Source organism: Heptranchias perlo, chromosome 6 (assembly GCF_035084215.1).
Source record: "Heptranchias perlo isolate sHepPer1 chromosome 6, sHepPer1.hap1, whole genome shotgun sequence".
Taxonomy (NCBI): Eukaryota; Metazoa; Chordata; class Chondrichthyes; order Hexanchiformes; family Hexanchidae; genus Heptranchias; species Heptranchias perlo.
The window spans coordinates 10,473,601-10,487,781 of NC_090330.1; the positions used below are offsets into that span (position 1 = coordinate 10,473,601).

At 47.8% G+C, this 14,181-nt stretch overlaps 1 protein-coding gene across 4 annotated transcripts in view; it reads left to right on the top strand.

Moving 5' to 3' along the window:
* The first annotated feature begins 8,100 nt into the window (after nt 1-8,100).
* The window catches only part of LOC137322732 (interleukin-5 receptor subunit alpha-like), a 44,809-nt gene continuing 38,728 nt past the window's right edge, over nt 8,101-14,181 (top strand). Inside the window, exon 1 of one of the 4 annotated variants that reach the window (XM_067985735.1) lies at nt 8,101-8,197. The gene's annotated coding sequence lies outside the window, so the exon portion shown is untranslated. Of the gene's footprint in view, nt 8,198-8,492; nt 8,644-9,286; nt 9,546-14,181 lie in introns of those variants that run through there. The other 3 variants (XM_067985733.1, XM_067985736.1, XM_067985734.1) reach the window with 3 other exon arrangements.

The window sequence follows — 14,181 nt, forward strand, 5'->3', positions numbered from 1 at the left end:
AATAATGTCATAGGATCTTTTACATCCACCTGAGTGGCCAGACGGGACCTCGGTTTAACATCACATCCGAAAGGCAGCACCTGTGACAGTGCAGAACCTCCTCAGTACTGCACTGGAGTGTCAGCCTAGATTTTGAGCTCAAGTCTCTGGGGTGGGGCTTGAACCCACAACCTTCTGCCTCAGAGACTAGAGTGGTACCACTGAGCCATGCTTCCTTGCAATAAAAGTGATCAAATGTTAGATACATCTGCAAGGCAGCAAGGTACTGAGGACAGCAAGCAACTGAGTTCCTGCTTCATTCCTCATCCTGCTCACTGAGCTAGGTGAAAAAAATTCTCATCTTCCCTCTGGTTCTTTTGCCAATTACCTTAAATCCATATCCTCTGGTTACTGCTCTCCTGCCAGTGGAAAAACTGTTTCTCCTGATTTACTCTGTCAAAACCCTTCATAATTTTGAACACAATTTTCCTCGAGCAATATCATGCCTGGGGGTGAGTAAAATTGCCTGTGGCTCACTAAAGGTTAATAATCTGTCAAAGAGCTAGTTTAAATGTCTATGAAACTCACATTTTAGCACTGGGAGATTGTAAACAAGTGTTATCAGAAGGGCCATATGGTTATAGTGCTAACCACTGGCAACTTCATCCTTCTTTCAATTCCTTTCCAAGTCAACAGGTTTAAAATATATGGAGGATATGTCACAGCGAGCCATAATATGTGATAAATACATCCACTCGGGAGGAAGACTCCACTTCACCAGTGATGATATTCGCCATACATCAAGTCAGTCCAGGGATATTTATTTAATACACTTTTGATCAGTTGTCGACTGAAAGACATTCATTTTAATCAGTATTTTTGTAGCCCAAGAAAATCAGTTGAAGCTGCTTTGTCATGTCTTACATAGAATTACATAGAACGTCCAGAAGTAGGCCATTCGGCCCAACTGGTCCATGCTGGTGTTTATGCTCCACATGAGCCTCCGTCCATTCCTCTTCATCTAACCCTATCAGCTTATCCTTCTATTCCTTTCTCGTATATATCTGACCTCTAGTTTTGGACTCCCCCACAAGTGGAAACATCTTCTCTACGTCTACCCTATCAAACGCCTTCATAATTTTTAAGTCTTTTGTGTAGAACGGTAATTTTGTTTTAAATTTCACTAATATTTCACCATAAAATAGTCATACATTTAAAAGTATAATTGAGAAACCTGATGAAGGGTCAAGACAGATAGAACAGGACACCACGGGGCCAGAGAAAAGGAGAGAAGACAAAAGAAGTCGAGAAATACTGGTTAGATGATGTTTACATTTGTGTATTAAATATAAACATGAAGATTGTCCCTGAAGATTGTAGGTGTTCAAAATTATGAAGTGAAGGGACAATGAAAATAGAAACAGAAAGTTTCCAGTGATTGCAGGGGTCTAGAATGATGGGATAAGATTCAAGATTAAATGTATTAGATTTAGGGGACAGTAGAGGAAAGTGTTTTTTAACACAGAGTGTTGTGAGACTGGAATGAGTCTGGAGGTGACAAAGGCATGGTTGAGGGTGAGGTAAGTATATTGTAAGGGCATGCACAACATGGCGATACATCATTCAATGTATTTCCGAGCAATGCTGGGCACTAGGGATGCCTGTGTGTTCCTTGTTGTCGGGGGTGGTGGGTGGAGTTCTCCTCTGCGATCCTGCTGGAAATTGGCCAGGATCGTGCTGGAGAAGACGAAAATGCAAGTGTTGGCCTACAATAACCGTAACACCCCAACCGGGCTATCCTTCCACCCCCTCCCCCACCCCACCCCAATCACCAGTGGAATGGCCGCTGGCTGCTCCTTCCATGTCTGTCACATGCAAATGGCAGTGAGGGCGGCAGGGCCCAAGTCCCCAGTGAACTTTCCTCCCATCCGTTCCATTTACCACTGTTTCCCAGAGCCATCGCGTGGAAGGTGGTGGTAAACTCCAGGAAGTGACGGTAAAGGACCGCGGTCTATCAATGGAGGGAGAGGGCTTTGTAGCGGCCATCTCTCTCTCTAAGTTGGGCCCCTCAGCGAGAGCCTTGTTGGCACCTTTGGGCGCTTCTGCCGCTTTAAGGTCTCTCACCACCTCACACTGGCGGGCTCCCTCTTGAAGGCTGGCATTCCCTCAGGAGCTTGCTGTGCATGCCGCCTCGTGGGTACTCTACCCCAATAAGGGGAAATCCCCTCCCCCATCGAAGGCTGTTGTGGTGGTGAGGAGGAATTTAAAGGACCCCTCCCCCACCAAATGCAGGACAATTGATTGCAGAGGCTAAGGCTTTTTTTTTAATGTAAAAATATTTTTACACTTTGTGGGCCAACTACGCAGGGACACCAGCCACAGCACATTGCAGTAGATCCCTTGAGCCATCACATGCCTGCCTAAAGTATGCAGAATAGCCTGACTCCGGTAAATTGACCAGCATCAGGGACAAACCATCGGGCCAGGCAGAACTTCTGCCACAATCCAGAACAATAGGATTCCAGCTGTTATCTCTAGAATGAATTCAGATGGTCCTATATGTTTTGGTAGGTATCTGTGGAGCGGGCTTCTGCAGAAGCCCTTTGAATAATAGAGTGGGACTTGTTGAATGTCTAAGGTTCCATGCTGGAAACTGAAAAGGGTCATCTTGGGGTCAAAAACAGAGTCCATTTGGTTAGAAGTAAGGAACAAAAGAGGAGTTATTACGCTACTGGGTGTATTCTATAGGCCACCAAATAGTGGGAAGGAGATAGAGGAGAACATTTGCAGGCAAATTACAGAATGATGCAAGAACCATTGAGTAGTGATAATGAGGGATGTCAATTATCCCAATATAAACTGGGACAGTAACAATGTAAAGGGCAAAGAAGGGGAAGAATTCCAGAAATGTGTTCAAGGGAACTTTCTGGAACAGTGTGTTTGCAGCCCAACCAGTAAGGAAAAATTGCTGGATCTAGTTCTGGGGAATGAAGTGGGGCAGATGGAGCATGTATCAGTGGGGGAGCATTTGGGGAACAGTGATCATAATATCATTAGGTTTAGAATAGTTATGAAAAAGGACAAGGAACAATCAAATGTGAAAATGCTTAACTGGAGGAGGGCAAGTTTTACTGAGTTAAAAAGGGACCTTGCCCAGGTGAATTGGAATCAAAAACTGGTAGGCGAAACAGTAATTGGAACAAGGAGGCCTTCAAGGAGGAGTTGGTTCGGGTACAGAGTAGACACAACGTGCCAACTGACCCTCCGCAAGAACCGTCTGACTAAAGTTAATGGTAACTTCACAGCTGAATGTGTGCCTTTATTTCTCGGAATTAAAAAATCACTTTGTGTGAAGAAGTGCTCGCTGGCATGAGCCTATCCTCGCCTTTTGCTTCGTTTGCACCTTTGTCTCCTTGCAATTTAACATGAATAGTGCTCTGGGCAAACTTTTTCTGTTCCACTTAGTGGGTGAATTTCCCTGCTTGGCCATTGTACCCTTGGAGGAAACTTATACTGAAGTTACAGTAGCAGATCGGGGAGAAGCCCTGAGGAAATTTACTCCCAGCAACTTATACATATTAAAAGATCTCATTCACCTATTTGCAAGGTGGAAGTTTTCTAACCCTTCATAGGAACATAGGAACAGGAGTAAGCAGCCCAGCCCCTTGAGCCTGCTCCACCACTCAATGGCTGATCTGTGATCTAACTCCATATACCTGCCTTAGCCCCATATCCCTTAATACCTTTGCTTAACAAAAACCTATCAATCTCAGATTTAAAAATAATAATTGAGCTAGCATCAATTGCCATTTGTGCAAGAGAGTTCCAAACTTCTACCACCCTTTGCATGTAGAAGTGTTTCCTAACTTCACTGGTTAGGAAAGTCCTGGCTCTAATTTTTGGGCTATGTCCCCTAGTCAAAGACTCCCCAGGGAATACAACCACAGTACCATGAAAGATCATATCTAATATCTAAGAAGAACTGAACAATACTGTAAAAATTGTAATATGCAGCTGTGAGAGGATGATCAAACTAAACCACGTCAATATAGGAATCTATTGTTTTTATTGGACTAACCTGCTGACTCAAGTCAAGTGCATGATACTCCCACCTTTACTACCATTCCAATTAGGTTTTCACACCACCCACACCACTGAGACCACACCGGTCAAAATCACAAGCAACATCCTGTGTGACTGCGACCCAGATCACTATCTCTCCCCATAGATTTTGACCTTTCTGCTGCCTTTGACACGATCGACCACACCATTCCCTTCCAATGTTTTTTATCCACTGTCCACATCCGTTGCACATGGTTCCATTCCTACTTGTTATAGCACTGACATTATAAGTATAATTTTGTCAGACTCGACTGCTGGTGTGGAATCTGATCAGAAGTGAGCGATGGATCAGAGACACAGGACAATAAGATTAAAGCCCTGATTTTTTGACCCAATTGCCTGTCACTACTGAGGCTCCATACCAGCATCAGAGCCTCTCAAAATGATCTCATGTCTTCTCCATTGCTTGCGCTGCACCTCAGAGCCCTTTGGCCTCCTCCACTCCATCGTCTATAAGCTACCCCTTAAGTATTCTCACCTCTGATTCAGAAGACTGCTGGGCAGATTTTGACTTTGGGCAGATTTTGGACGGCAGGTGAGCAGGGCAATTGGGCTGTCCATCATATGTCATGCATTGTCCACCCCTCTAATACCAGCCTATTCTTTGTTCCACACTACCATGAGTGGCTGCTCGGTCAGCCATTATGCCCTCCATCTCTGAGGCTCTACCTGGTCACCTCCCTCCATGCCTCCTAAAGGTGTTGAGCCTATTTCCCACCCAACCCCATCTTTGCTTTTCTCCCACCTGCTCAATGCCCACTCTTTACCCACCACTCTATGAAGTGCTCTGCATGTAACAGGTGCTATCGAGCTTCCATGCATCTATACATTATTCCCCATGTCGTTTACTGCCTATGCCTGCCCAGTGGTGCTCCAGGTTTTGGAGGAATCCTCAGCACACAGCGTGTGGTGGTCAGTATAACCTGTCAGTATAGACAATATGTTATCTCTCACCAGTTAAAGAGGTCGGATTCACATCGGCAAGTAAAAGGCAGCTCCAATAAACATTATAATGTTGTGTTGGGCAATGTAGTTGTCACTGCTGGAGTACAATTTGGGTGGGTCTCAGTAGAATCAACACAATCAGAGCAGATTTTGCTTCAACAAGGTATTGTACTATAACACCACTCACAGTGGTGTAAACGTTGCACCCATTACTTACCCATAACTTTTACATGATGTGGAGATGCCGGTGATGGACTGGGGTTGACAATTGTAAACAATTTTACAACACCAAGTTATAGTCCAGCAATTTTATTTTAAATTCACAAGCTTTCGGAGGCTTCCTCCTTCGTCAGGTGAACGATGTGAAAATGAAATCCTTGAAATGAAATCGCATTTATAATTCACAGAACAATTGGGCTGTCCATCATATGTCATGCATTGTCCACCCCTCTAATACCAGCCTATTCTTTGTTCCACACTACCATGAGTGGCTGCTCGGTCAGCCATTATGCCCTCCATCTCTGAGGCTCTACCTGGTCACCTCCCTCCATGCTTCACCAAGCATTGTTCTGTGAATTATAAATGCGATTTCATTTCGAGGATTTCATTTTCACATCGTTCACCTGACGAAGGAGGAAGCCTCCGAAAACTTGTGAATTTAAAATAAAATTGCTGGACTATAACTTGGTGTTGTAAAATTGTTTACAATAACTTTTACAGTAAGGGCTGAGGGGCAAAAGATCCTTGTCGCTATTGAAAAACTTTGGAGTGAGAAAGGATTGAGGCATTTGTGGGACAGGATTTCCCGTGTAGCAAAATCAGAAATCTGTTCTTTAGAGCGGGATTATGGGGCCCAATGTCACCAATCTGCAGCTCGAGCCATTATGATGGTCGGGCCTCATTTAAGTTTCATTGTCGAACTGGTCAGACATCTCCGGTGGAGCTGGGCAGCGTGCCTAATTGGAGAGCAGGATTTCCAGTGGGTCCAGTACCTGTTTAAAGTGTACTTGCATCTCTTAAAGTGAGGTTTCCTTTTACTCACTGGAAATTCTTGCCGGTATTTGGAGGTTTGGGCTGCATCATGTCTTTGTTCACGACTTTGGTTAGGCGTGAGTAAGAATATTGCATCCAGTTTTGGTCTCCTGACATGGTGATGGATATTGAGATTCTGGAACGGATGCAGAGGAGGGCCTCGAGATGAATTCCCAGTTTAAAACACCTTAGTTACCCAGAGAGGCTCAAAGAGCTAGGCCTCCATACTTTAGAGGAGCGTAGACTTGGGTGGATTTGATAGCTTTTTATAAAATAATGAAGGGCTTTGACTGTTTTTATGTAGATCAATTATTTCAATTGGACAGGTTAGGGAGGACCACTTTCAAGTTATGTTGGGGCAAAACTGGATTGGATGTCAGGCAGTTCTTCATTTCCCAGTGAATAGTGGAGCTTTGCCCACTTGCCATCCTCATCAAGAAATAATGGGCAGCGGGTTGTGATTCTCTGATATACCCAGCCAACGGGTGAGGCTCCCAGTCGACAGCTCGACCTGCAGAAATCAGCCTATTCACGCCAAGCCCTGTTCACCCACCACCCCTGGGCTCACTGACCTCCAATGACCCCTGGTCCAGCAAGAATCGAATTCAAAATTATCATCCTTGTCTTCACATCAACTCCATGGCCTCGCCCCTCTCCAAGTCTGCAACCTCCTTCAGCCCCACCACCCTCCAAGAACTCTGCGTTCCTCCAACCCTGGTCTCCTGCGCATCCCCGATTTCCCTCGCCCTACTCTTGCCGGTTGTGCCTTCAGCTGTCCAGGCCCCAAGCTCTGGAACTCCCTCCCCAAACCTCCTCACCTCTCCGCCTCTCCCTCCCTGTCCCCCACCCGAAGATGCTCCTTAAAACTTACCTCCACCTGATCTAATATCTCCTGATGTGTGGCACGTGTCAAACCTTGTCTGATAACACTACTGTGAAGGGCCTTGGGACATTTTACTACGTTAAAGGCGCTATATAAATGCAAGTTGTCATTGTTGTTTATGTATATTCCTATAAGTCTGTGGTTAGATTTTAAAAATGATTGCAAGCAGTGTAAATGAAAAAATAAAATTACAAAGCGATATTGATAGATTAGGTGAATGGGCAAAACTGTGGCAAATGGAATTCAATGTAGACAAATGTGAGATCATCCACTTTAGATCAAAAAAGGATAGAACAGGGTACTTTCTAAATGGTAAAAAGTTAAAAACAGTGGATGTCCAAAGAGACTTAGGGGTTCAGGTACATAGATCATTGAAGTGTTATGAACAGGTGCAGAAAATAATCAATAAGGCTAATGGAATGCTGGCCTTAATATCTAGAGGACTAGAGTACAAGGGGGCAGAAGTTATGCTGCAGCTATACAAAACCCTGGTTAGACCGCACCTGGAGTACTGTGAGCAGTTCTGGGCACCTCACCTTCGGAAGGACATATTGGCCTTGGAGGGAGTGCAGCGTAGGTTTACTAGAATGATACCCGGACTTCAAGGGTTAAGTTACGAGGAGAGATTGCACAAATTGGGGTTGTATTCTCTAGAGTTACAAAGGTCAAGGGGTGATCTGATCGAAGTTTATAAGATATTAAGGGGAACAGATAGGGTGGATAGAGAGAAACTATTTCCGCTGGTTGGGGATTTTAGGAGTCGGGGGCACAGTCTAAAAATTAGAGTCTGACCTTTCAGGAGTGAGATTAGAAAACATTTCTACACACAAAGGGTGGTAGAAGTTTGGAACTCTCCTCTGCAAACGGCAATTGATACTAGCTCAATTGCTAAATTTAAATCTGTGATAGATAGCTTTTTGGCAACCAAAGGTATTGAGGGATATGGGCCAAAGGCAGGTATATGGAGTTAGATCACAGATCAGCCATGATCTTATCAAATGGCGGAGCAGGCTTGAGGGGCTGGTCTATCCCTGTTCCTATGAACCTATACACTCTACTTTACAGTAACACACCAGTGTGATTCACAGCCTTCCTAGAATTATGTGTCTCGCCTCATTGCAGTGTGTGTGAGGATGAATGAAAGACTGTGTGTGAGGATGAATGAATCTGCCGTCCCTATTGATTCATATTTGACCTGTTCCCACAAGTTATTAGCAAGGGATCACATTGTGTGCGGTGAGTCATTGAGCTGCGGAGCAACAATCAGGAATACAACCGGAGGGGGGGTGGACCTTCCTGGGCTGTACCACAGCCGAAGGGGGCACTCACTCTTCACTTTAAATGTTTAAATTATTCAGCTGTGTGGGTTTGCAGCTGGCCAGCTGTCTGGAGGAAACACAGCTGTGGGTGCAGCGACCGCCTTTACTGTTTCATTAGCTTTGAGAATTGGGCAGGTGGTCGGTCGGTCGGCTCACCGAACTGGGAAGAGGGTTTTTGGGGAGAGAGAGAGAGAGAGGGAGGGGGGCGGAGCCGAGATTCCCTTCAACAAGAAACAAAAAAACCCCGCCCGCTCCAGACTCAGGCGGGCCGCTCAAAGCGGTGCGAACCGGGGCTGGGGGCTGGGCTCAGGCAGAGGCTGCGGTCTCCAGCGGTTCTCCACATCTGTATCGGGGATCCCCTGGGTAAGTAGAGTATTGGTGTTCGCAGAACTCGCTCGGTAACTGGACAGTAACAACGTCTCTTTAATGGGGTAAACCTTCCCGTTACGTCTTTAATTAATGATGTGGAGATGCCGGTGATGGACTGGGGTTGACAATTGTAAACAATTTTACAACACCAAGTTATAGTCCAGCAATTTTATTTTAAATTCACAAGCTTTCGGAGGCTACCTCCTTCCTCAGGTGAACGATGTTACAATTTTACAACACCAAGTTATAGTCCAGCAATTTTATTTTAAATTCACAAGCTTTCGGAGGCTACCTCCTTCCTCAGGTGAACATCGTTCACCTGAGGAAGGAGGTAGCCTCCGAAAGCTTGTGAATTTAAAATAAAATTGCTGGACTATAACTTGGTGTTGTAAAATTGTTTACAATCTTTAATTAATAATAGAGAGGGTTTGAATGCGGACTGGCGGTTCTGCCCGCTAGATCCTCTTTTGCTTTCAATCCACCCTCTTTTTTCCCCCCTCAAAGCAGCGGCTTGGAATTTTGCACTTGGTTCTTATGACCTGATGATTATTATTTAAATTACAGGCACTGTACTTATTATTATTCATGCTGTCAGCCTTGGCTCAGTTGGTAGCACTCTGTCTCAGTCAGAAGTTAAGTCCCACTCCAGAAACTTGAGTGCAAAATCTAGGCTGATATTTCAGAGCATGATTTTAAAAGGGAGAAACAGGTGGTGAGACGATCAAAATTGCTGTTCTTGGGAGGAAGTCGACATCAGGGCTGGAACCTGCACATTTTTCAATGAGACTCAGGCAGATCTGTGTGGTTGCACAGCAGTCGTCAGGAAGTCCCGCTCCCACTTAAATCCAGAGGGCTAATCATTAAAGGAGCCAATGCATCTCTTTGAGGTACTTAAGGTAGTTTATGTTTTGCATATTGGACAGTTAAAAAGATTTTGACCTTACCTGGGTGACTTTCCCATGGCTTCTAATTCATGCCTGGTGAAGCCAGGTCAGGGAAAAATAAATTAAATAAAATTTAATTTTACATTGTAAAAAAAAATGAACATATTGTAAAATGATGTCTCTCTTTTCATCCCCCCTGATGTCTCTGTCTGTCTCTCTAACACACATCAGGGAAGGGAGAGAGAGAGAGTGTGTGTGTCTCTCTCTCTCTCCCCTCCCTGATGTGTGTGTGTCTCTCACTCTCTTCCCCTCCCTGATGTGTGTGTCTCTCTCACTCTCTCTCCTCCCTGATGTGTGTGTCTCTCTCACTCTCTCCCCTCCCTGATGTGTGTGTCTCTCTCACTCTCTCCCCTCCCTGATGTGTGTGTGTCTCTCTCTCACTCTCTCCCCTCCCTGATGTGTGTGTCTCTCTCTATCTCACTCTCTCCCCTCCCTGATGTGTGTGTGTCTCTCTCTCTCTCACTCTCTCCCCTCCCTGATGTGTGTGTCTCTCTCTCTCACTCTCTCCCCTCCCTGATGTGTGTGTGTGTCTCTCTCTCACTCTCTCCCCTCCCTGATGTGTGTGTGTCTCTCTCTCACTCTCTCCCCTCCCTGATGTGTGTGTGTGTCTCTCTCACTCTCTCCCCTCCCTGATGTGTGTGTGTGTCTCTCTCACTCTCTCCCCTCGCTGATGTGTGTGTGTGTCTCTCTCACTCTCTCCCCTCCCTGATGTGTGTGTGTGTCTCTCTCACTCTCTCCCCTCCCTGATGTGTGTGTGTGTCTCTCTCACTCTCTCCCCTCCCTGATGTGTGTGTCTCTCTCACTCTCTCCCCTCCCTGATGTGTGTGTGTGTGTCTCTCTCACTCTCTCCCCTCCCTGATGTGTGTGTGTGTGTCTCTCTCACTCTCTCCCCTCCCTGATGTGTGTGTGTGTGTCTCTCTCACTCTCTCCCCTCCCTGATGTGTGTGTGTGTCTCTCTCACTCTCTCCCCTCCCTGATGTGTGTGTGTGTGTCTCTCTCTCTCTCTCCCCTCCCTGATGTGTGTGTGTGTGTCTCTCTCACTCTCTCCCCTCCCTGATGTGTGTGTGTGTGTCTCTCTCACTCTCTCCCCTCCCTGATGTGTGTGTGTGTGTGTCTCTCTCACTCTCTCCCCTCCCTGATGTGTGTGTGTGTGTCTCTCTCACTCCCCTCCCTGATGTGTGTGTGTGTCTCTCTCTCACTCTCTCCCCTCCCTGATGTGTGTGTGTGTCTCTCTCACTCTCTCCCCTCCCTGATGTGTGTGTGTGTCTCTCTCACTCTCTCCCCTCCCTGATGTGTGTGTGTGTCTCTCTCACTCTCTCCCCTCCCTGATGTGTGTGTGTGTCTCTCTCACTCTCTCCCCTCCCTGATGTGTGTGTGTGTCTCTCTCACTCTCTCCCCTCCCTGATGTGTGTGTGTGTCTCTCTCACTCTCTCCCCTCCCTGATGTGTGTGTGTGTCTCTCTCACTCTCTCCCCTCCCTGATGTGTGTGTGTGTGTCTCTCTCACTCTCTCCCCTCCCTGATGTGTGTGTGTGTGTCTCTCTCACTCTCTCCCCTCCCTGATGTGTGTGTGTGTGTCTCTCTCACTCTCTCCCCTCCCTGATGTGTGTGTGTGTGTCTCTCTCACTCTCTCCCCTCCCTGATGTGTGTGTGTGTGTCTCTCTCACTCTCTCCCCTCCCTGATGTGTGTGTGTGTGTGTCTCTCTCACTCTCTCCCCTCCCTGATGTGTGTGTGTGTGTCTCTCTCACTCTCTCCCCTCCCTGATGTGTGTGTGTGTCTCTCTCACTCTCTCCCCTCCCTGATGTGTGTGTGTGTCTCTCTCACTCTCTCCCCTCCCTGATGTGTGTGTGTGTCTCTCTCACTCTCTCCCCTCCCTGATGTGTGTGTGTGTGTCTCTCTCACTCTCTCCCCTCCCTGATTGTGTGTGTGTGTCTCTCTCACTCTCTCCCCTCCCTGATGTGTGTGTGTGTGTGTCTCTCTCACTCTCTGCCTCTCCTCCCTGGTATGTGTGTGTGTGTCTCTCTCTCTCTCTCTCTCTCTCTCCTCCCTGGTATGTGTGTGTGTGTGTGTGTGTGTGTGTGTGTCTCTCTCTCTCTCTCTCTCTCCTCCCTGGTATGTGTGTGTGTGTGTCTCACGCTCTCGCTGATGTGTGTGTGTGTGTGTGTGTGTGTGTGTGTCTCATCCTATCCCCTCCCTGATTGTGTGTGTCTCTCTCACTCTCTCCCCTCGCTGATGTGTGTGTGTGTGTCTCTCTCACTCTCTCCCCTCCCTGATGTGTGTGTGTGTGTCTCTCTCACTCTCTCCCCTCCCTGATGTGTGTGTGTGTGTCTCTCTCACTCTCTCCCCTCCCTGATGTGTGTGTGTGTGTCTCTCTCACTCTCTCCCCTCCCTGATGTGTGTGTGTGTGTCTCTCTCACTCTCTCCCCTCCCTGATGTGTGTGTGTGTGTCTCTCTCACTCTCTCCCCTCCCTGATGTGTGTGTGTGTGTCTCTCTCACTCTCTCCCCTCCCTGATGTGTGTGTGTGTGTCTCTCTCACTCTCTCCCCTCCCTGATGTGTGTGTGTGTGTCTCTCTCACTCTCTGCCTCCCCTCCCTGATGTGTGTGTGTGTGTCTCTCTCTCTCTCTCTCTCTCTCTCCTCCCTGGTATGTGTGTGTGTGTGTGTGTGTGTGTCTCTCTCTCTCTCCTCCCTGGTATGTGTGTGTGTGTGTCTCACTCTCTCGCTGATGTGTGTGTGTGTGTGTCTCTCTCTCCTCCCTGGTATGTGTGTGTGTGTGTCTCACTCTCTCGCTGATGTGTGTGTGTGTGTCTCACCCTATCCCCTCCCTGGTATGTGTGTGTGTGTGTCTCACTCTCTCGCTGATGTGTGTGTGTGTGTCTCTCTCTCTCTCCTCCCTGGTATGTGTGTGTGTGTGTCTCACTCTCTCGCTGATGTGTGTGTGTGTGTGTCTCACCCTATCCCCTCCCTGGTATGTGTGTGTGTGTGTCTCACTCTCTCGCTGATGTGTGTGTGTGTGTCTCACCCTATCCCCTCCCTGATTGTGTGTGTCTCTCTCACTCTCTCCCCTCCCTGATGTGTGTGTGTGTCTCGCACTCTCTCTCCTCCCTGATGTGTGTGTGTGTGTGTCTCTCACTCTCTCCCCTCCCTGATGTGTGTGTGTCTCTCTCTCTCTCTCTCTCTCTCTCCCCTCCCTGGTGTGTGTATGTGTGTCTCTCACTCTCTCGCTGGTAATTGTGTGTGTGTGTGTGTGTCTCACCCTATCCCCTCCCTGATGTGTGTGTGTGTGTGTGTGTGTGTCTCTCTCTCTCACTCTCTCCCCTCCCTGATGTGTGTGTGTGTGTGTGTCTCTCTCTCTCACTCTCTCCCCTCCCTGATGTGTGTGTGTGTGTCTCTCACTCTCTCCCCTCGCTGATGTGTGTGTGTGTGTGTGTGTGTGTATGTGTGTCTCTCACTCTCTCCCCTCCCTGATGTGTGTGTGTGTGTGTGTGTGTGTATGTGTGTATCTCACTCTCTCCCCTCCCTGATGTGTGTGTGTGTGTGTGTGTGTGTGTGTGTCTCTCACTCTCTCCCCTCCCTGATGTGTGTGTGTGTCTCTCACTCTCTCCCCTCCCTGATGTGTGTGTGTGTCTCTCTCTCTCTCCCCTCCCTGATGTGTGTGTGTGTCTCTCACTCTCTCCCCTCCCTGATGTGTGTGTGTGTTTCTCTCTCTCACTCTCTCCCCTCCCTGATGTGCGCGTGTGTGTGTGACTCTCTCTCACTCTCTCTCTCTCCCCTCCCTGGTATGTGTGTGTGTCTCTCTCTCTCTCTCTCTCCCCTCCCTGGTGTGTGTGTGTGTGTCTCTCTCTCTCTCCCCTCCCTGGTGTGTGTGTGTGTGTGTGTGTGTCTCTCTCTCTCTCTCTCTCTCTCTCTCCACTCCCTGGTGTGTGTGTGTGTGTCTCTCTCACTCTCTCGCTGATGATGTGTGTGTGTGTGTGTGTGTCTCTCTCTCTCCCCTCCCTGGTATGTGTGTGTGTGTGTGTGTCTCTCACTCTCTCCCCTCCCTGATGTGTGTGTGTCTCTCTCTCTCTCTCTCTCTCCCCTCCCTGGTGTGTGTGTGTGTGTGTCTCACTCTCTCCCCTCCCTGGTGTGTGTGTGTGTGTGTCTCACTCTCTCCCCTCCCTGGTGTGTGTGTGTGTGTGTCTCACTCTCTCCCCTCCCTGGTGTGTGTGTGTGTGTGTGTGTCTCACTCTCTCCCCTCCCTGGTGTGTGTGTGTGTGTGTGTGTCTCACTCTCTCCCCTCCCTGGTGTGTGTGTGTGTGTCTCACTCTCTCCCCTCCCTGATGTGTGTGTGTGTGTGTGTCTCTCACTCTCTCCCCTCCCTGATGTGTGTGTGTGTGTGTCTCACTCTCTCCCCTCCCTGGTGTGTGTGTGTGTCTCTCTCACTCTCTCCCCTCCCTGGTGTGTGTGTGTGTCTCTCTCTCTCTCTCCCCTCCTTGGTGTGTGTGTCTCTCTCTCTCTCTCTCTCTCTCCCCTCCCTGGTGTGTGTGTGTGTGTGTCTCTCTCTCTCTCTCTCTCCCCTCCCTGGTGTGTGTGTGTGTGTGTGTCTCTCT